The 23,335-nt window shown below is 43.6% G+C and overlaps 1 protein-coding gene across 4 annotated transcripts in view; it reads right to left on the bottom strand.

Moving 5' to 3' along the window:
- TCF20 (transcription factor 20) overlaps positions 1-23,335 on the bottom strand; it is a 169,081-nt gene that overhangs the window by 79,708 nt on the left and 66,038 nt on the right. Inside the window, exon 1 of one of the 4 annotated variants that reach the window (XM_076006946.1) lies at positions 21,060-21,370. The exons of 2 other annotated variants lie outside the window; for them this stretch is intronic. The gene's annotated coding sequence lies outside the window, so the exon portion shown is untranslated. Of the gene's footprint in view, positions 1-21,059; positions 21,371-23,335 lie in introns of those variants that run through there. One more of the 4 variants, XM_012741804.2, reaches the window with a different exon arrangement.

Raw genomic sequence — 23,335 nt, 5'->3', positions numbered from 1 at the left:
TGCTCAGGATGGTTTCGAACTCCTGACCTTGAGCAATCCACCCGCTTCAGCCTCTCAGAGTGCTAGGATTACAGGCGTGACCCACCGCGCCCGGCCCATGATAAATTTTTATAATAGAGTTTTCTATCACTAAGTGGTTACCAGGAAGTACATTTCTTAAATTTTTTTTTTTTGAGACAGAGTCTTGCTTTGTTGTCCAGACTAGAGTGAGTGCCATGGCATCAGCCTAGCTCACAGGAACCTCAAACTCCTGGGCTCAAGCAATCCTCCTGCCTCAGCCTCCCGAGTAGCTGGGACTACATGCATGTGCCACCATGCCCAGCTCATTTTTTGTATATATTTTTAGTTGGCCAATTAATTTCTTTCTATTTATAGTAGAGACAGGGTCTCGCTCTTGCTCAGGCTGGTTTTGAACTCCTGAACTCGAGCAATCCGCCCGCCTCGGCCTCCCAGAGAGCTAGGACTACAGGCGTGAGCCACCGCGCCCGGCCTTAAATTTTAACATATTGAGATGTAGGTTAGTTTTTCTTTCTTCTTTCTTTCTCTTTCTTTCTCTTTCTTTCTCTTTCTTTCTCTCTTTCTCTTCCTTTCTCTTCCTTTCTCTTCCTTTCTTCCTTCCTTCCTTCCTTCCTTCCTTCCTTCCTTCCTTCCTTCCTTCCTTCCTTCCTTCCTTCCTTCCTTCCTTCCTTTCTTTCTTTCTTTCTTTCTTCTTCTTTTTTTTTTTTTTTGAGACAGAGTCTCACTTTGTTGCTCCAGCTAGAATGCCATGGCATCAGCCTAGCTCACAGCAACCTCAAACTCCTTGGCTCAAGCAATCCTTCTGCCTCAGCCTCCCGGGTAGCTGGGACTACAGGTGTGCACCACCACGCCTGGCTAATCTTTTCTATATATTTTTAGCTGTCCAATTAACTTCTTTCTATTTTTGGTAGAGACTGGGTCTTGCTCTTGCTCAGGCTGGTCTCGAACTCCTTACCTTGAGTGATCCACCCACCTTGGCCTCCCAGAGTGCTAGGATTACAGGCATGAGCCACCGCGTCAGGCCTTCTATTTTTCTTTTGAGACAGAGTCTCGCTCTGTCACTCAGGCTAGAGTGCAGGGGCATGATCATTGCTCACTACAACCTCAAACTCCTGGGCTCAAGTGATCCTGCTGCCTCAGCTTCTAAGTAGCCTGGACTACAGGCATGTGCCATCCCACCTAGCTAATTTTTTCTATTATTAGTAGAGACAGTGTCTCGCTCAGGCTCGTCTCAAACTCTTGGGCTCAAGCGATCCCTCTGCCTCAGCCTCATGGGTACCGTGTTTCCCTGAAAATAAGACCTACCCATAAAATAAGCCCTAGCAGGATTTCTAAGCATTTGCACAATATAAGCCCTACCCTGAAAATAAGATCTAGTGATGGGCTTGGCTATATGCAGTATATCTGCACAACCCATGCATTTTGTTGCGGAGCAGTAAAGACGATGAGCAGCCCTTCTCATCTGCCTCATCATGATAGCTACTATCCCAGAGGTGACTGGAAAGGTGCCGGCAGACCCACCAACAAGGTCAGCTCCCTATCAGGTCCCAACCATCCTGTGCGTGCTGCAAGCTGAGGCTTTGAGGTGAAAATAACACATCCCCTGAAAATAAGCCCTAGGGTGTCTTCTTGAGGAAAAATAAATATAAGACCCCATCTTATTTTTGGAGAAACATGGTAGCTGGGACTATAGGTGTGAGCCACCATGCCTGGCCAATTTTTCTATTTTTAGTAGAGACAGGGTCTCACTCTTGCTCAGGCTGGTCTTGAATTCCTGACCTCAAGCAATCCTCCCACCTTGGCCTCCCAGAGTGCTAGGATTAAAGGTGTGAGTCACAGTGGCTATGTCAATTTTTCTTATTCAATTATTTAGTTTTGGTTTTATTATAACTCATTGTAACTGTATTCAGATAATTTAGTTTGTGAATTAAACTCCTGACCTTTGTTGACATTCAAAAAAAAAAAAGGCCAAACGTAGAAATGGCCCAAGTGTACATCAATAGATAAATGGATACATTTGGTATATGCTACAACATCGATGAACCCTGAAAACATGCTAAGTGAAATAAGCCAGACATAAAAAGACAAATAGTGTATGATTCCACTTACATGAAAATTTTAGAATATGCAAATTTATAGAGACAGAAAGCAGATAAGAGGTTGTAAGGCACTTGGGGAGGAGGGAATGGGGAGTTATGGCTTACTGGGTAGGGTTTTTGTTTGGGTTGATAAAAAGGTTTTTGGAAACAGTGGTGTTGGTTAAAGGCCACTGTTGAATGTAATCAATCAATGCAACTTAACTGTACACTTAAAAATGGCTAAAATGGCAATTGCTACATATATAATGTAGTGTTATGTATTTTTACCACACACACACACACGCACACAAGTTAGCGTATAGCCACTTTGGAACACAGTTTGTCAGTTTCTTACAAAGCTAAGTCTTATATAATCCAGCAATGTGCTTCCAGGTATTTACTCAAATGAGTTGAAAACTTATAACACAAAAACCTGCACATTAATGTTTATGGCAACTTTATCTGTGACTACTAAAAGTTAAAAGTAACAGAGATGTCTTTCAATAGATAAATGAATAAACAAACCGTGGTACATCTATACAATTAAATATTATTCAGTGATTGAAAAAAGATATGAGCTAACAAACCACAAGAAGATATGGAAGAACCTTAAGTGCATATTACTAAGTGGAAGAAGCTAGTCTGAAAAGACTACACGATTCCACCTGTATGACATTCTGGAAAAGGCAAAACTCTACAGAGTAAAAGATAAGTGGTTGCCAAGAATACAAGGGGAGAGAGGGAGGAATGAATAAGATGGAGACCACGGAGAACTTTTAGGATAGTCAAGCTATCCTGTATGATTCTGTAATGGTGAGTATGTGACATTATGCATTTGTCAAACCCCACAGAATGTACAACAAAGTAAACTCAAACATGAACTATGAACTTTAGTTAATGATAAGGTTCCAATATTGGTTCATTAATTATAGCAAATGCACCACACTAATGTGAGATATTAATAATAGGGGAAACTATGGTTGGGGTTAGGGGAGGGATAAATAGGTACTTCTCATTTTTTCTGTCAACCTAAAACTGCTCTAAGAAATAAAATCTACTAATTTTTTTAAAAAGTTACTATATTAGAAAAAAAGAACCACAATCAGATATCACTTCATACTCACTAGGATGGCTGTAATAAAGAAAACAAAAAATTACAAGTGTTGGTGAGGATGTGAAGAAACAGGAACCCTCATATACTACTAGTGAGAATATAAAATAGTTCAGCCACTGAGAAAGTCTGGTGATTCCTCAGAAGGTTGAATATAGAATTACTATGACCCAGTAATGCTACTCCCAGGTATATACCCTAAATAAGTGAAAATAGGTATTTAAACAAGTACATGTACACACATTTATAGTAACACTATTCAAAATAGCCAAAAGGACTTGTAAACACCAATGTCCATGGAACAATGAATGGTTAAACAGATTGTAGTATATACATACAGTAGAATACTATTCAGCCATAAAAACAAGCAAAGTATTCATACACACTAAAATGTGGATGGACCTCCAAACACTATGCTAAGTCATGAAAGGTCTCATAGGTTGTATGATTCCATTTATATGAAATATCCAAAATAAGTAAACCTACAGATAGAAAGCAGAACAGTGGTTGCCAAGGACTGGGAGAAGAGGGAAAAGAGGAGTTAACTGCTTAATGGGTACCAGGTTTATTTTGGGGGTGATGAAAATGGTTTGTAATGAGACAGGACGTTGTGGGTACATGCATTGTTAATGTACTAAATGCCACCCAACTGCTCACTTAAATATGGTTAATTCTGTTATATGAATTTCACATCAATAAAAAGAAAAAAAAATCTCCAAAAAGATATCTTAATCAAGAAGAACCTAGGAATCCCAAGAGTGAGTAATTACTCGGTTTCCCTCATTGGCTATCTTCCTTACTCCTGGCTTCATTCCCATGAAGGTTAAGCTCAGCCCTGTAAACACATGATGAACAAGATGCTACATGGGTTTCAAACACTAATTTCACCATTGTTTCTTTGAACACTGATCCACTTCTCCCTTAAGATCTGAGTGCAAATACTAAAAACTAACTTTTCACTATCATCTCCCTAAAATATCCTTGTGACACTTTCTGTGATGCTCATTTAAGAGAGACAGGACAATTCACGTCTTGACCCTAAGACAGCCTCCTCCTGCATGATGCCAACTTTTCTGCACACCTACCTACTCAGGACCTCAATCTTGCTATAAAACCATTAGCTCTTACTCTTATCACTTTTCTCAAATTAACCAATGTTTTTTCTAGCACCTTCCCAAATTTTTACATTGTATTATCACTGATTTAGTTGTTTGTTTCCTGCACTATACCACTGAACACCCTGAGGACAAGTTGTGGGACTCATCCCTCAACTGTGAAAATGATGCTACTCACCTAGTCATCTCCCCATCTGGTTTCTTGTCTTCTACTGTAAAACGCTAGACCAACTACTTCATTCTTTACCTACATTTTTTCCCCCTGGCTTTTCTTCAAAAAGGTTCCTGACCACCAAAACAATCTGTGGCTAAGGATAAGCCTTCCCTGTGCCCAAACTAGATACTATTAATTTTGTCTTTTTTTCTACATTTGTTCTTTTCTACCTCAAAAATTATTCATTTTTTTCATGTGTTCAATGCATTGCAAAGGATACAGGGAGTGATAATGCCACAATCTTGCCCTCAAAGAGGACTGGGGAAGGAGGACAAGAACATGTTTATAGAAAGGTATAATAAAAAGTGAAAATTAAAGGTACATAAGAATATTATAAAATGCCAAGAGAAAAACACCCAGTTATGAGAATGTTAGGTTTCATGGAAGAAAGAACATTTGAGAAAAGCTTGAAAGATAATGATTTCAAAAGATGGAGAATGGGAACAGTGAGGATGGACCCACGCCTGGAAATAAGACACCCCTAGGGACAGAGAGCGGCAGTAGGGGATACACATGGGGAAACTGGGAGATAGGGCTGGAGAGCAGGCAGGGTCCTGCTGTGGAACCCTGAATGCCAAGGCAAGGCATCAATAATTAATTCAGTACACAAATGGGAGGGATGTGATGAGAGTGTATTTTGGAAGATTTTAGCTAGGAAGAGACTAGACCAGGAAATGGGAAAGAAGGGTTACTATTCACGAGGCTATAGTTTAACAGTTTGGGCAGGTATACCCCCATGCTCATCTAAACCACTTCTAACCTCTACAACAGCCTCTGACTGTCTCCTACTTAACCAGTTCTTCAGCATCTCAAGGTACTCCTCTTCAACTCCTTCACTTAAATTGCTGACTGGAAAGGAAAAAAATGATAGTTTGTCTTTCAAAAGTGATTAAAAATGAATATTATGGACTGATACAATCTTATGGTTCATATTCTTTACAATTAATATGTCAGCTCCTATCATGTGCCAGGCACTACCTTAGGCAACAAGGATGCAGGGGGCAAAGTTTCCCATGGAGCTTACTACATTTTGTGGAGGAAACAGATAAAAGACCAAAATGTAAGGTAAATGCTGTGAAGAGAGTGGGTCAGAGGGAGAGTGCACGCATGAATGTGGAGGCTGCCTGAGCTTAGGTGGGCAGCGCAGGCCTCTCTGTGTGGGGAGAAAGAAGCAGCCACGTGGTATGCATTTTTATGAAGTATACATTTTTATATTAAAAGGGAAAAACAGGTTTTGGAGCCACACAGAGCTACATTCCAGGCCTGGCTCCATCACTTAGTGACTGCTTCCAAATCACTGAATCTCTCTTGAATCTGTTTCTCAATCCTCATTTCATAGATAAGGTACTGACTTTATAGGGTTATTTTGTGAGAAATAATGAATATAAATACTGTGCACTGTGTCTGGCACTTGATAAATGATTATGTTACCCACTGATTTATTAGATCAGTGGTTACATATACATACAAATTATTTTGCTGTCATATCTAAAAATTAGATAAAAATTTAGCATAAATTGTCTGAAACTGGTGCTAATCAATCCCAAAAGACATAATCCTGAATGCCATAATCCTAAATGTTAAAATCCAAAAGACAAAAATCCCTAAAGTTTAAAAAATACCTACAATAAAAAATCTTGAAAATCACAATCCTGAAAAATTAAATCCCAAATGCTAAAATCCTGAAAGCCAAATTCTGAGAGAAGGATTTATGTACTTTCAGCTGTACACAGGACAGTTCCATCAAGTTAGGCAAAACTATTATTACCTTGTTATTGTCTTCATTTGGAAATTAAGTATGATTTGAGGAGATGCGTATGGGGTCCAAGCAGGCAGAGGGAAGATTTGCGGACTTAATTTTACGTGTCGACTTGACTGGCTTAAGGAATGCCTAGAAACCTGGTGGCGCGTGATTTTGGGTGTGTCTGTGAGGATGTTTCCAGAGAAGACTAGAGTGTGAGTCTGACTGGACTAGGTGGGGAAGATCTGTCCTCAGAGTTGATGGCACCATCCAATTGGCTGGGGACCCAGAGAGAACACAGAAGGTAAACTGGTCTTTGAGAGCTGGCACAGACTTTTCATCTGCTGCCGTGGACATCAGCACTACAGGCTTGCTGGCCTTTGGACTCCAGGACCTAGCCAGTGCCCCCATCCCCATCCCCACCCCCACCCCCACAGTCCTAAGGCTTTCAGCTTCAGATTGAACGTTACACATCGACTTCCCTTGTTCTGAGGACTTCAGACTTGAACTGAGCCTTGCTACCCGTAATCCCAATCCCAGGGTCTCCAGCTTGCAGACGGCTGGTCGTGGGACTCCCCTGCCAACTTACTCAATGGTGTGTGACTCCTGCCCCTTCACACATAGTGCCAATATGTGATACTATGTATCTAATCATTGCATCATTTCCAATACTGGAGGTGTAAATCCTGTAAACATTTTTAGAGAGTTCTAATTTGTTTTATGCCTTTTTTTTTTTTTTTAACAAATTTGACTCCTCCCTGAAAACACATTATCACAATGCTGACTTCATACATAAGCATTGTGTGTATATGAAAACACACTGAAGCCAGCCAGACATGGTGTTGCATACCTGTAGTCCCAACTACTAGAGAGGCTAAGGCAGGAGGATCACTTTGAAGCCAGGAGTTTGAGGCTGCAGTGGGTGATGATCATGCTTGTGAATAGCCAATGCACTCCAGACTGGGCAACACAGTGAGATTCCCATCTCTTAAAAAAAAAAGTTAAAACTTCCTCAATAAATGAAGCAATGTCTGTTTTTGCACATATGCATCTATGAAGATAAAATATGTTGAGATCTCTGCTACTTGGGTAACTGCATATGCAGTGGTGACCCATTCTGGTTTTTAATCAATCTTATCAAAAGACTTAGGCATTACAGATGACCACAGAGAGCTGGGTGCACACAGTGACCAATTATAGTAATACACATTTTGCTTTTTGATCTATTTCTTTGTGAATATAGTTTGTTCATAACTGCTATACCTGTGTGACTATTGTTAGTATATCAGAGTGTTTATGCCTGTAAAAATATCTACATTATTAACTATTTTATTGTGTAAGATGACCTATGAAGTGTTCTGTTGTGTTTTGATGTTTCTCAAATAAACCATCTTTTTAAAAATAAAAAGTAAATGTCTTTTAAAGCATTTAAAAATTATTTTTTCCAAAATCATATTTTTGGGATTTGTGCATTAGGGATTCTATCTTTCAGGATTATGGCCCAAACCCATCTGAAACAAACACTCAAGAAGACTTTGGGAGATGTACCACCAACAAACAGAAATCTGGGTAATATACTGTAAAACAGTATTAAGAATCACCTTTATCTACACATAAAACAGTTCTAAATGCTGTGTTAACTAAAACATCAGGCTAACAGTCATGACATTTTCTTTTTCTTTTTTTTTTTTTGAGACAGAGTCTCACTCTGTTGCCCAGGCTACAGTGCCGTAGAGTCAGCCTAGCTCACAGCAACCTCAGACTCCTGGGCTCAAGCAATCCTTCTGCCTCAGCCTCCCATGTAGCTGGGACTACAGGCATGCGCCACCACGCCCAGCTAATTTTTTCTATATATTTTTAGTTGGCCAATTAATTTCTCTCTACTTTTAGTACAGACAGGGTTTCGCTCCTGCTTAGGCTGGTCTCGAACTCCTGTACCTTGAGCGATCCACCCGCCTTGGCCTCCCAGAGTGCTAGGATTACAGGCGTGAGCCACAGTGCCCGGCCTATGACATTTTCTTTAACATATATAATTATTTCCATGTATAACTATTTCAACTAAATAAGTATTTTCATATGGCCATTTAACTCTAAATATTATGAGGTATTTATTTTAATAAAAGATTAACAAGGTGAATTAGGTCAATAAGAGGAACAAGATATTGGATTGGTTTATAAAACTAAATCTTTATTCATTTATAGATGGAAAGAGAAAAAATTTCCTATTTTCTTATTCCCAAATGATTTAATTTAGAATAAACTAAGGCAGAGAGAAAACATCAGTTCCCTCTTCCTTAGGAAGCTACACCAGCTGTTAATTTGCTAATGAAATCAGATATATGACATCTACATGATCAATGTTGTGACTTTATATTAGTAGAGACACTACCTGAGTTGTATTATTATTAGGTTCCTGGAAGATAATTCCCTAACAAGTCACTAAAGAATCAGTGAAGCTTCTTCAACAGATAAAGGATAGGCCAGTATCAAATATTAATACTAGCAAAAAAGTAAAAGAAAGTAGAGATAATGCTTGGTATGTTGAGAAATATTTATTAAATTTCTCTAAAAAGGATTACAGAAATACATCATCTCAACTACTATAATTAGATGCCAATTCCAATTCTTTAATAACATTTGCAAAGTTTACATCTTTTTTTTTTTTGAGAGAGAGTCTTGCTTTGTTGCCCAGGCTAGAGTGAGTGGCGTGGCATCAGCCTAGCTCACAGCAATCTCAAACTCTTGAGCTAAAGCAATCCTCCTGCCTCAGCCTCCCAAGTAGGTGGGACTACAGGCATGTGCCACCATGCCCGGCTAATTTTTTTCTATATATATTAGTTGGACAATTAATTTCTTTCTACTTATAGTAGAGACGGGATCTCGCTCTTGTTCAGGCTGGTTTCGAACGCCTGACCTCGAAGAATCCGCCTGCCTCGGCCTCCCAGAGTGCTAGGATTACAGGTGTGAGCCACTGCGCCCGGCCCAAAGTTTACATCTTAAATAAAGGCATGTGAAAAACCAAAAGCATCAACAAAAGAAATCTTATTTTCATAAAAAGATTTTTCTGGAATCTTAATGCCTGAATTTTGAATTCTGAAAATAAGTTGAGGCTGGGCGTGGTGGCTCATGCCTGTAATCCTATCACTCTGTGTAGCCAAGGTGGGAGGATCGTTAGAGCTCAGGAGGAGTTTGAGACCAGCCTGAGCAAAAGCAAGTGAGACCACAGTCTCTACTAAAAACAGAAAAATTAGCCGGGCATGCGCCTGTAGTCCCAGCTATTCAGGAGGCTGAGGCAGGAGGGATCACTTGAAGTTGCTGTGAGCTAGGCTGACACCACTGCACTCACCCAGGCAACAGGGAGGGAGGAAGTTGATTTTTTTTTAAATCCAGAAAACAAGAGAGTGAGCCAACATCTTTTGAAAGCTGAGCAAGATACAAGCAAGTAATAAACTTATGGATCTCATTAATTCAGAAAGGATCTGAAACAGTGAACCAAAGGGGAAAAAAAGCAACTGAAGTTTCCATGGCATATTTCTAGAGAGCTAGCAGCAAAATTCTATTTTGTGATTAACTCAAAAATATTTGTCGAGCACTAACTACATACCAAGCACTGTTCTATAAATAGATACTGGGGATATGGGCAACAGACAAGTCTTTGCCCTTACACAGCTGATATTCTCTTAAGTAGGCTACAGAAAGGCAATTCTTGGGCTCCACCCTACTCTTTGTATAATCTAAAACCAAACTCTTCCCCTTCAAAGTTGGTACAAACTTATCCTGCAAGTTATCTTCCCACTCATTTAAATTACAAGATTCAACTGGGTACAGGTTAAGGGCACAGAATCAGGTTACCCAATTTCAAATCCTAGCTCTGCCACTTACTAGTTGCTTGACCTTAGATGACTCACTCAACAACTTTCTGTGATTCAGTTTTCTCATCTGAAAAATGGAGGTAAAAACATTACCTCATAATTCTTATAAGAATGGATTTCATATCTGTAAAGTGTTTCGAGCAATGTCTGGCACTTAGAATACATTATTTGTATAAAAATATTTATTTATATCATGTATTACTATTAAAGCTTTCGATAGATAAAATATCTTTATCTATTTTGGAATCAAAGTGGGTCGATGCCAAAATTTCCTGTAAAATCCATTTTATTTAAACCAATTGCTAAATGTTACAGCTACTCATTAAGTACACTACGGCTTTGGCCATAGGAAAACCAGAACAGGAAGAGGCAAAGATGAACAATTCATCATGTGGGTCCAGCCCTCACAGTCTCCTTCCCACTTCCACCCCTCCACATCAGAACAATCCTCTCAACCTTATATCACACACCTCTCTTCACAAAACCTTGTTGTGTTTATGAGACTCAAGTGCCCTAGCCCCAGGTTCAAGGCCCATCACCAAGCTATTCCCACCCTGCCCCAGAACTATTTGACCCAAGTTCCCTTCTGACCTTTCCCTCCCAGTCATCTCTGGGCCCCCTAAGAGCCCATGCTTTGCTAGGTAATATGCCACGTCAATACTTTTGAGCCTTGGTTCCTGAAGGACCTCTCCTTAGAATGCTCCTTCCCCACTCTTCCACTTGGCTCTCTCCTATCCATCCATCAAGTCTATCCAGATGCCCCCTCCTCCACAGCCTTCTCCAATATTCTTCCCATACATAATCAGGAGTAACAGCTTCTTCCCTAGTTCTCCCCAGCACTCTGGGTACACCACTATCATAACCCTATAGATCCTTTATAGGGGTTGATAAATGTTAATTTTCTATGCCTGACTCTCCCACAGACACTGAACTCTAGGCAAAGGGAAGATGTTTTATTTATTTTTGTCTTTCTTGTGTCTAACATGGTATCTACTTAGCAGTCTTGGCTGAATTGAAATAGAAATTTTCTTTTTTTTATTTATTTACTTTGATGTGCTTCATTCCCATAGGCTTCATTTGGCCTGTGTCCCTTATGTTTAGGAGAAGCCAACTTTTAGCACATGTGCTAGCTGATGGAGCAAAGTTTTGTTGTTGTTGTTTTTGTTTTTTTTTAAAGAAACACTTGACAAATTATGAAGGCTGTGATGTCCTTCACACCGACTCAAATTTCTACTACTGAGTATGCTAGAACTTAAATCCACTTCCGCAAGGTCTTCTTCAACTGAGTGAAGATGAAAGTCCCACTCTCGTTATGTTTAAACTTGTATGTCCACTGGGAAAAAACAAAACAAACCAGAAGCACCAAATTCAATGCAATGTTTACCTTTTCATTTATTGCCTGTTCACTAATGTACAGGTACTGGTAAACCTGTTTAGATTCATTTACACTGGGTATGGTGAGTTCATAGGAGTCACTTGGCTGGAATCTTGAGGGCATTTCTCCATATTTCTGCCATCAAGTAGGAATTACTGAACACAAATGAGTCTATTCTATTGTCCTAAACTTCTGCAGCAGGAGAAACTCCCAATGCTCCTCACAGGGCAAGGAGTTGTCCAGGTTCTTCACCCAAACCACTAATACTCCATCTAACCCCATCTGCTGTTTTCTAGAGCTGAGGAACAGTTTCCAATGGCTCTTTAACACACTCTGCGATCAAGACTCTCAACTCACTGCATAGAGTACTTTATCAGGCTAAATTAACTCAGTTCTTTGGCTTATATTTCCTCTGTATTTTCCCCATTCTTTACCAATTTTAGTTACTCTTATGAGCACTTTGTAAGTTTTATACAATTAATCAAAATTCAAAATTATTTAATACCTATTATGTGAAGAGGACATAAAGATTAACAGTGCATGGTGGTCATCTAAGAATATACACACTCATGAAATAGACACATAGACACATTCTACATTAGCTGTAATATATATGACATGCCTTAACAGTAATACACAGGTAGAAACAGGGGAGAAAGGTAGGGCAATCCAAAGCAGAGGCTCAGAGGAAAAATGGGACACTCACTTTCAATGCACTGACAGGCAGCAAAGCAGATGTGGCGTTATAAAATAAAGCAAAACACAGCCCTAACTATAAGGCCCCTAGAGCCCAGTGAAGTGGTGTTTGAAAATATTTTGCAAGTCTTTTATTATTATTATTATTATTTTTGCAAAAATCTTACGCTGATATACCCAAAAGATAACAGAGATGATGAGTTGCTGTAGCTGGAGTTAGGAAGAGAATGACCCTCATTTCTGCCCCAGCCAGGCCCCCTGGGCCCCGGGATGCCTCTGCAGCCCAGCACCAAAGGAATGAGAGTATGTGCGTCCCCCACCACCCCGTGCCTTATTGTGATGTTTTGATACAACACTTAGCACACTGCCACCTACCTACACAGTTAGAGCTATATAAGTATTTGTTAAATAAAACATAAGGCTCTGGAGTAATTTACAAGTCACTGGTCTAATGAAGGGGAATGGCAGAGGTGTACAGGGAAGGAGTAGAACTGCCAGACACAAGGCATAAAATGCTGGGTCCAAATTACCAGAATCCAAAACCAGACAAGGAATTACAAAGGTCTGACCAGTTTCTCCAAAATTCCATGAGATAAAAAGTTCATCTTAACTACTTTTTACTTTACCCCTGAAATTCTTGTTTCAGATAGTCAGCTCTGCTTGCCACAGCAGTTTCTTCAAATCTTTCTTGCTTCTTCAAAATTCCAACTCTCCACCTCTTCCTTCACCCTCAGCTGGCAGAGGACCTTAGCACACAGGGAAAAGCGCTCCTTACATTTCCTCCGTGTGCATGCATCCTGTTTCCTGCCTACACACCTCTGCTTCCCTCTGGGATGGGGGTATTCTTACTATCCAAAGCCAATTGCCCCGGATCACAGTGGGTCCTGAGTGCCCAAGGAGGGTCCTCAGTCCAACACATTCTCTCCTGCATCTTTAACACTGTCCTCTGTGCTCGCTCTTCATCAGGATTTACACTGCTCCAGTTTGTCATATACAGGCGGTCCTCAGCTTAAGATGATTCAACTTACGCTTTTCACTTTACAACGGTGTGAAAATGACACACATTCATCCACTAGAAACCGTACTCTGAGTACCCATACAACCATGCTGTTTTTCACTTTCAGTATAGTATTCAATAAATTACATGTGATATTCAACACTTTAGTCTAAAATAAGCTTCGTGTTTGATTTTGTTCAACTGTAGGCTAATGTAAGTGTTCTGAGCACTTTTAAGGTAGGCTAGGCTAAGCTATGATGTTCAGTAGGTTAGGCGTATTAAATGTACTTTGGACTCATGACAGGTTTGTCAGGATGTTAACTTTGTAAGTTGAGGAGCACCTGTATTTAAAAAAAACAACAACGGCCGGGCGTGGTGGCTTACACCTGTAATCCTAGCACTCTGGGAGGCCGAGGTGGGCGGATTGCTCGAGGTTAGGAGTTCAAAACCAGCCTGAGCAAGACTCCCTCTCTACTAAAAATAGAAAGTAATTGACCATCTAAAAATATATATACAAAAAATTAGCTGGGCATGGTGATGCATGCCTGTAGTCCCAGCTACTCGGGAGGCTGAGGCAGAAGGATTGCTTGAGCCCAGGAGTTGGAGGTTGCTGTGAGCTAGGCTGATGCCACAGCACTCTAGTCGGGGCAACAGAGTGAGACTCTGTCTCAAAAAAAAACAAAAAAAAACAAAAAGAGGCCATCATGGTGTCCCAGGTTGGAGATGGTGGTGGCTCAGAAGGTAGTGGTAGCAGAGGTAAAAGAAGTGTCATATTATGGAAGTCACACTATAGAAATAGTACTTGCAGTACCTTGGTGATATATTAGAGAGTGGTGAGAGAAAAGGAAGAATCTGATTTGAGATATTGGGTAGATGGCAGAGGCATTTACGGAAAAGGGGACAAATGGAGAAGAAAGAGTTTACATGGAATCAGTGTTCAGCTTTTGAATTATAAAGCTCAAGATAGCAGTGAGATATTCAAGCGGCTGTGTCAAGCAGGAGTCAAAGGAACTAGAAAAGACCTAGCAGAAGATATCAATGTGGGGGTCATCAGCTTATGGACAATCATGAAAGCCTAGGGATACCCGAAATCACCCAAAGAGAGAATACCTTTAAAAAAAGAGGACCTGGAGAATGCCAATGATTCACCAGAAGAAAGGTAAGAAGAGGCCACAAAAGTGGGATGAGACAACCAAGATGAGCCAGTTGATGAGGGGGTACGTGGTTCTCCTTTGAGAAGCCTCCGATGACTTTTCAAGTCAGGGTTACACACCTGGTACAGCAACTTGTATTCCCCTTGTCAGAGCCCTTTTGTGTTTTAGACTCTTTTTTTCTACCCAGAGATGGACATTTCAGTCTATTGCCCAGGCTGGAGAGCAGTGGTGCAAACATAGTTTCACTGTTACCTCGACCTCCTGGGCCCAAGCAATCCTCCTGCTGTAGTCTCCCAAGTAGCTGTGATCATAGGTGTATGCCACCACACCTGGCTAGCTTTTTAAAAAAATTTTTTGTAGAGACAGGGGTCTTAATATGTTGCCCAGGCTGGTCTCAAACTCCTGGTCTCAAGCAATCTTCCCACCACAGCCTTCCAAGTAGTTCCCTCATACTTTTGATGCCCATTTAATTGCCCTTCTCTACTCAGCAGTATTTGAGGACATAAAATTAACAGGATTGGCAGGAACCAGCCCTGCTCTAGTTCAGTGTCTTGGTACATAGCATAACACAGAATGTTGGTTTAATGGACAGCTACCACTCTCTGATCACCACGTGCAGGCAGTGCACTCCATCATAATACTTTTCCTACTTTAGTTCCTTTTCCCAACAGCCCAGAGGAAGTTGCATCTCCACTGGACAGATGAGGAACCAATAGCTCAGGCAAAATGTCCAGAGTCGCTCATACTAAGGGACGGAACCAGAATGAGGGCACATATCCTCTTTCTTTATGGAGGATCTGCTGCCTCCATAAAGCCCACCACATGGACTTCCTACAGCAAAAGTGCTCTCTCTCACATTACTGCTAAAGGGTATGGCATCTGTCCCCAGGTAACTGGCCTGCCATAGCACTAAGTTAGGGAAAAGCCCAGGCAAATACCTTGGCTCTTCTCTTGAGAATCCCTACTCACCAGGCACAGTGACCATTCCCCAGACTCTCAAAGCAATGCTTCATGGTTAGCGCACTTCTAAACGTAGCAGTGAGATCTGGGCTTCCCTGAAACTGAGATCTGGAGGTAAAAGAACTTATGACTCTGGGGCCTTAACTTTTTAATTCTAGAAACCAATTTTAGTCACATATCAGAACTTTCCCCCTTCATCTAAAAGGCCTCACTCTAACTGAACAACTAATACTGAATGTGGCAAAGGAAGAGTTTCTCCATCATCCTTTCTGGACCAAGACAAAATCAGGAGAGAAACCAGTAAGGACTAAGAAGCCGACAATACACATCTGTGTGATAAGTAACAGTGGTACACTAAGTGAATACACTAGCACACAGAAGCTTCCTTCCTTTGTCCAATCGGGAGCCACCGTGAAATATCAATCCTCTGGTGAGGGCATGGGGTATAGCTGGCAAAGAACAGGGTTCCACCCTTGATTCTGTCAATATAAAGCTACATAACTTTGGAAAAGTCATCACCCTCTTGGTATCTTTCTTGAGTTGCAAAGCCAAAGAGTTAGACTAGGCAACTTCTTAGGTTTCTCTCACCTCTAAAATTCTATGATCAGAGAGTATGGAAAGGGTGGGAGAAGGCACGCTGGATGCCAGCTGGCTGGGAAAGACTGAGAAGACGAGCCCTCCTGGCTACGGTTAACAAAGCCTGTGTGACCTGCACTGTTCCCTGCCTGGCCAGAGCCTCTGCTTGGAGCTATCCTTGCTTCCCTTGACATCCCCACACCCAAGTTCCACTCAGTCACTCAGGATTTCTCTATTTGAAGCAATAACAAAGTACAATGATTCTAACAACCTAATCCAACTCCCCAAGTAACATAAACACAACCAAAGAATGTTTCCCATATTGCCTAGCACTCACCAATATTATAACACATCTCTACATTTTTTATCAGGATGAATTTTTAAAAACCAGACAACATTCCTCTTTCTTAGCCTTCACAAGGTACCACTAATGATCTCCCTAAAGCTCTTTTGAACCAGGTCCCTATTCACAAAGCATGAAGATATTATATAAACACAGGAAAAACTTCAGCCCACTTCCATCCTTTGCATTAAATTCTCAAGATGTTCAAGGCTAAATCAAATTATTTACTTAGTTTAATGCCATTTTCATCCATCCCACAGATCCAGTTCAACTGCCCTCCTGGCAGAAAAGGCTTCATAACAGGGAATATCTTTGTGACCATTCTGAAGTAGCACCCCCCAAGTCGCTATCCTATTGTTTTTTTATTCCCTTCAAGCTATTATCACTATCTAACATTTTTATTTACTTACTGTTTACAGTCTCTAAAAGTAGGCTCTTTCTTGCCCACCACTGCATCTCCTATGCTTAAAACAGTGCCTATAAACACTTGTTAATGAAAATTAAAAAAACACACAGGAGGACCTTAATCCACATTCAGGGATGTGATGTTCAAATGTGGAAACAATCTTCCAATCAACCTGACATTCAAGTGTTCAATGAATTCCTACCCTTTCCTAGAGAATAGCTTACATACTGCAATAAGGATATTTTCCCCAGTAGCTAATGTTTTCTCTTTCTTAATTCCTCACAATGAAACATCAGATAATAAGCCACAGATACACCAATAACTCATGTTATAGTTCATCTTCCTGCTGGGCTGTATGCATTACCTACAAAGCAAACACAGCTATAATGCAGAAAAGTACTGATTGTTGTTTATTACCATGAGAACCTTTTCACCCATACTGCAGGTGCCATGGGTATTAAAGGACGTTCAACAGCCTAACCAATAATCAAACTACCCAATGTGGTGCCATGTGACCAAATTATGCTCTAACTATGAAAGCTCTGATTTCAGTATATTGTATTCCAAATGTGTAAATCTGATGTACCATTTTATTCCAATAAAATACGGCTTTACTTTGTTACTTTTTTATATCTCCAAAAAAAAGAAAATAAAGGCAGCAGAGTCAGCGGCCCCAGACAGATCTAATGAATACTAAGGTGCCTTGACTACAACTCTCCCCCTTGAGGAAGGGTGCTTAAAGGATACTGGGGAAGATGGTAAATATATCTTTTGAGTCTCACCTGGTCAAACTGAGAGCAGTCACACATACTATGTTTCCTGTGCATTGAAAACCAGTAACAGACAGGAAGAAACAGCCCCTTATGTATTATATAACTGAGTTGATACAAAATATTTCAGCTCAAGTCATAATGCCAGAATTGGGTTTGGAAGATTTATAGATTAAATCTCAGGTACACTAGCAAAACTGACCAGGTAGGGAGAAAGTAAAAGTTTAGAAAATCCCCAAGCTCACAAAGGCACAAGCAGCCACAAAAGTCATGCTTTCCAGTATTTTACCTGAATCCAGATTTCAGCTTTAAAAAAATAAAAGAGGGGCACAACAGGAAGCTATGGATTCCAGGGCTACATCTACCACTAGCCCTTTTGTGCCCTGAGCAGGAAGTGAACTGTAAACAGACCTAGTACGGTACAGGGTTTGATGTCAAGGGGAGGAGTCACATCCAAACCCTGACTTTCACTAGCTCTATGACCTCTCAGGGAAAGGAAAGATGATCCAGGTTTGCTGGGTGTATGTTGTTAAGATAATATAAAATGCCTTGGACTGAGTGCAGCATAAAGGCATGTTTTTTATACAAATGTTAGCATCCTTTCCCATCTACAGGAAGAGTAGGCTGAACTCACCAGAAGTAGTCCAACTCTAATTTCTTGGTATAAATAGACATGATATTTCAACTACATTCCATCTTATTTTATAGAGTTAAAGAAAGTATACCACTAAAAGGCTATGGAACCTAAAAGCCATGTCTCCTAACATCTTAGCAATTTTGCCAACCTTCTCTCACATAAATACACACACACACACAAATCACCTCAATAGAACAAAAGTTTTATAATACTATTTTTCTCATAAGTTACAAGACAAGCATAATATACTTTGAATGGGATAACTGCTTACAATTTGAGTAACTAGGGTTTTTAAAATCCCACACTGAACACAAGGTTGTAACTCAAATCCTGATATAGAAGAAATGCTTATTTCAGGAACTTCAAATAATCTGTGTAGCTGTATAAAAGTGTATACCTATGTAAAAGGCCTGATGTTAACATACAACAAAACTTCAACCAAACCATCTCCAAAGTAAATATTATGAGCACAACACCCTGCCCATGCTGGGACCCTTTTGGAAACTGTTTGAAAAGACTGAACAAAAAGTGACCTAAGAGTGACAGACATATTACACTACATTGGGCACATGTCTGTCAAACATCACAGTACTAGAAATTTAAAACAAATTCTGTGGTTGGTCTAGAAATACTCACCAGTCAAAAGCATGGCCGAAGGCCTTCACACACCATAAAATCAGTGAAATTAATTGGGGTTCTTCAGCATCTGAGCGAGCATCCAGCTACCATTAAGGAATAATCTGAGGATGCAGATAATTAGTGCACCCTGAGGTGACAGTTAATTCTACTAGCACACCATCTCACAGGAGAGATTATGGCATTCTATTCACTCTCCTACTTTGAGAATACTGAAGCTGGAAATTTCAAGTTAGCTAAATATCCCTCGGAAGAACTTTTAATAAGATCCCTCCATAATCTACCGGAAGAGGACGATGTTGGAACTCCTTTGAGCCAAGCAGCAGACACAGACCTAATCAAAAGTTACCCACATTGACTGGGCTAGGTGGCTCAGGCCTGTAATCCTAGCACTCTGGGAGGCCAGAGGGGAGGATCACTTGAGGCCAGAAATCTGAGACCAGCCTGAGCAAGAGCAAGACCAGTCTCGACAAAAAATAGAAAAATTAGCCAGCATCGTGGTGCACACCTGTGGTGCCCCCAGCTACTTGGGAGGCTGAGGCAGGAGGATCGGTTGAGCCCAGGCATTTGAGGTTGCAGCATTCTACTCAGGGCAACAGAGTGAGACTCTGTCTAATAATAAAAAAAAAAAAAGTTACCCACATTCTCCCAAGTAGTCAAACGTTCTCTGAAGTCTTTTTTCTGATAACTTCTTCCACAAAGACAAAATAAATAAATAAATAAATAAATAAGTAAGGTGTATTCCACATAGGCTAGAATAATATAATACAGTCTGTTCTGAAGCACAGAACAGCACCTGGAATTTCACAGAAGACCATACCCTGACCAAGTTTTATGCTGTATTGGAGAAGGAAGAGGCTGGAAACTAGAGGATAGGCTTTTAAGTCATCTCAGCTAAGGTAGAGCCTGCATTTCTCAGGAAAGTTGCCTACAGTTAAAACGAGAGCACAACATGGGAGAGACAAAAAAAAAACAAAAAAACAAGCTCCTGTAATGTTTGACCTGGCAGGAGTCCTCATTTACCATGAGGAAATTGGAGCATTGAGAGGGTAAGTGTAACTTGCCCAGAGCTTCATATTTGGTGGCAAAACTGGAAGTAGATTCCTGATCTCCTGGGTCGGAATTCAGTGCAGTTTCTCATCCACCAAGCTGCTACCCCTTGTAAGATGTCTTATGAAAACTCTTCACTGAGGCTGTTAACATAAGGGTCTAATTATCATTCAAAGATCAGCCTGTGAGATAATAGTTCGAAAATTCCATCCATCTTCGAGGGGAAAAAAGCCAAGATGAAAGAGGAAAAAAATCCTAATTTTGACCTGACCCCTAAGTCAAACTAAAGGTTTGAATACAGACTATGCTAGTATTCACAACCACAAAAACAGACAATCCCCACCCACAAATCGGGGAAGGCGGCCGCTCCTTGGCACCGCCCCCCACCCCCAACTCACTAAATTCCACTCCCATCCCAGCGCACAGAAGACACTGCACCTACCGCCGTAGCCCGAGATGAATCGGCTGGATCCGTCAAACACCACTCCCCCACCTCCCAAAACGAGGGATGAGTAGGTTAGCGCCTCAGGTCTCCAAACGAGCACTCCCTCGCGCACGGAGTCCGCCGTATCCCACACCCCGCCCGGCTCACCGCGGCGGGGGAGGGGAGAAAGCCCCACACAGGAAGTGTGTCCCGTGCTCCACTCCCCGCGCCGAGACCTTGCGCGCTGCCAGCGGGTACCTGCCCTCCGCCTCCAACAGGCGAGAAGTAACCGCGTCCACATGGCTTCAGGTGTTCACATGGCAATAAACGGCCCCATCCCTCCCGCGGCCTGGGACGCGCTCCTACTCCAGGGCGCCCCAGCGCGGCTCCCTCCCGCCCGCCACTAGCCGGGTCCTCCGCCCCGCTGGCCTTGCCTCCAGCCCGCAGCGAAGAGGAGAGCGTCGTCAGCCCCCCGGAGGCTGCTGAGGGCCCCGGGGCAGGCGGCGCTGATTGACCCCGCTCACACCCCGCCGCCTTTGCACCCAAGGCCGCGACAAGCAGGTACCTCTCCTCGGGCCCCTCAAGCTAGGACCGCACTCCCAGGCCGGACCGAGACACCTCAGCCCTCTGACGCCAAGCCGGACCCCTTCGCCTTGGCACCCCTAGGCCAGGTCCGGCCCAGGACCCCGCCCCGCACTCCTGGGTCTGGCCGGGCAGGAACATTCTCCTCAGCACCTTAAGCCCCGGCTCGGAGTCCAGGAGGCTCAATACTCCCAGGTCGGGCCAGGACCTCTGCTCCCAGGCCCCAGGGCCGGACACCCTGGACTGACCCCAGCCCCTCAGGCCCAACCCTTTCCCTCCCCCTTCAGGCCTGGGCGGCGGTTACCTGCTGGAGCCCTCCGCCCCGTCCCTCGGCCTCCGCCGGGGGCGGGAGGGGAGGGAGCGGCGGCGGCGGGCGGCGCTGTGCGGGGTGGGGGTGGGGGTGGCTCTGCCGCCTCCAGCTCGGGCGCCCCGGCCGGCGGCGGGCGGGCCGGGGCCGCGGCCCCTCAAGGCTCGCTCCGGCCCGCGCGCTCGTTCCCCAGTCAGGCGCGCCTCAGGGCGGGCTCCCCTGGCGGAGGCCGCGGCCGCCTCGCAGGGGCCGAAAGCGGCTCGGTTCGGGGTTTTTTCTCTCCATTCTCCCAACACACAGGAAATAACAGAGCGTCAGGTGACGGCGAGCGGCCAATAGGGAGGCTCCGGGCCGCAGCGCGCGGGCGGGCGGGAGGGCGCGCAGCGGGGCGGTGCGCGCGGCGGGGGCGGGGCGGCAGGGGGCGGGGCCGGGCGCGCGCGTGCCCACCCGCGTGCAGCGGCGTCGAGGCCAGCGCGCGCTGGGCCGGGGTAGCGCAGACCCCAGGCCAGCGGCCGAGTCCCGCGGGATCCTCTCGGCAGCCGCGGGGCGCAGCACGCCGCCCGCCCAGTGCCTTGTCTGCCCGCGCCTGGGGCCGTCTTGGGGGTGGCCGCAAGCCAACTTTCTGGGGAGTTGGTGGCCCGGAATCTCTCACTGAGATTTCTGGAGTTCCCTGGAGCCTCCAACGCCAGAATCGCGCCTCTGGCAGCCCAGAGAGCCGAGAGCCGTGGGCGAGGGCCGGGCCTCTTCCTGGTGGCCTTTTTAGTCGGGCCGGGCATGGGGTGACTCTTGCCTGCCAAGACCCATCTGGGCCCTGGGGCAGCCGGCCTGGTCCTCTGGTTCCACGGCCTGCGCCCGTGCTGCCCAGTGTCCTTGGATGCACGACTCGGTTTCCCTCAGAGCCTCGGTTTCCTCAGCAATAAAAAAACGATGAGGAGGGAGGCCTACCTATCTCACGTATAAAATAGACGCTCCACAAATGTCAGTTGCATTTCTGCAGCTGCATTAAGAAGCTGCAATGCCTTGGTCCAGAATTAATTTGGAGGTAAGCAGAGGATTTGTGGTGCCAAGGCTTCAGCCTGGTCCCAGGCATCCTTTGCAAATCTGATACATTTATAGAATAAAGGAAGGGCTTGACTGTTTTCTTGACAAAAGCTGAGTTACAGAACCATCACTGTGTGAGTGTTGGTGCCATGTGGTTCACTGCCATCAAAAGTATGAAGGGCCAGGTGCAGTCGCTCAGGCCTGTAATCCCTGCACTCTGGGAGGCCCCACTCAGGAGGATAACTTGAGGCCAGGAGTTTAAGACCTGCCTGGACAACATAGCAAGACCCCAGTCTCTACAAAAAGCAAAAAGAATTAGCCAGGTGTTGTGGCATGAGCCTGTAGTCCCAGTTACTCAGGAGGCTGAGGTGGGAGGATCCCTTGACCCCAGGAGTTTGAGGGTATGGTGAGCTATGATGAGGCCACTGCCTTCTAGCCTGGGCAACAGAACAAGACCCTGTCCCTCAACCCCCCCAAAAAATATTAGTGAGAAGGCCAGTGAGGGTAGAATGTGCTTTGGAGTGTTTGTGATCCTGCCTCTGACCTTTGACCTGGCCAAATTCTCTCCCCACTTTGGGCCTCAGTTTCCTGTTGATGAGGAGAATTGGATTAGATGTCCTAATGTTGGCTAAAATTGCTGATTCTAAATTAGGCTCCCATCTGTCCTAGATGTTAGGGGAGTATGTAGCTTTCTTTCCTGAAGCAACATCCAACTTGAAAGTAAATTGGGATGGGAAAAGTGCTTCAGGCAGCAGGTGGAGATTGACAGGAACCAGGTGTGGCCTGGGGTCCAGATTTCAGTATATTTGAGGAATACTACTCCCCTGGGCCTGGCTTTACCCTTTCACCCCACCTAGCCAGAGGCATTAATGCTTTGCCTCATCTCAGGCCACTCAAGGAGGGGCCCAGGATCCTAGGCAGGGGCTGAGGTGATTCTGGGACCCTGGCAGGAGGATATGATTGGGGAAGGCAGTGATTTCCCCTGGCTTCTGTCCAATCTTTTAAAGTGAGGGCTGCTGCAATGCAGGTCAGGACTATTCCTGAGGACCTGAGTCCTCAACACCTCCTACATGCCAGGCAGGGTGCCAGGCTCTTCCGGGGCAGAGCTGAGCAGGCTACTAAGCCCTGCCCTCTGGCTGTTCCATTGTTCTTCTAACTGTGAGTTTCATTTTCAAATTCTCAGGCCCCAAGACTTTCAAAAGACCAGTGCCTGGCTTCTGCTTAGTTCAGGG

Source organism: Microcebus murinus, chromosome 10 (genome assembly GCF_040939455.1).
Source record: "Microcebus murinus isolate Inina chromosome 10, M.murinus_Inina_mat1.0, whole genome shotgun sequence".
Taxonomy (NCBI): domain Eukaryota; kingdom Metazoa; phylum Chordata; class Mammalia; order Primates; family Cheirogaleidae; genus Microcebus; species Microcebus murinus.
The sequence above is the reverse complement of the archived record's forward strand: the minus strand, read 5'-3'. Positions and strand labels throughout refer to the sequence as shown.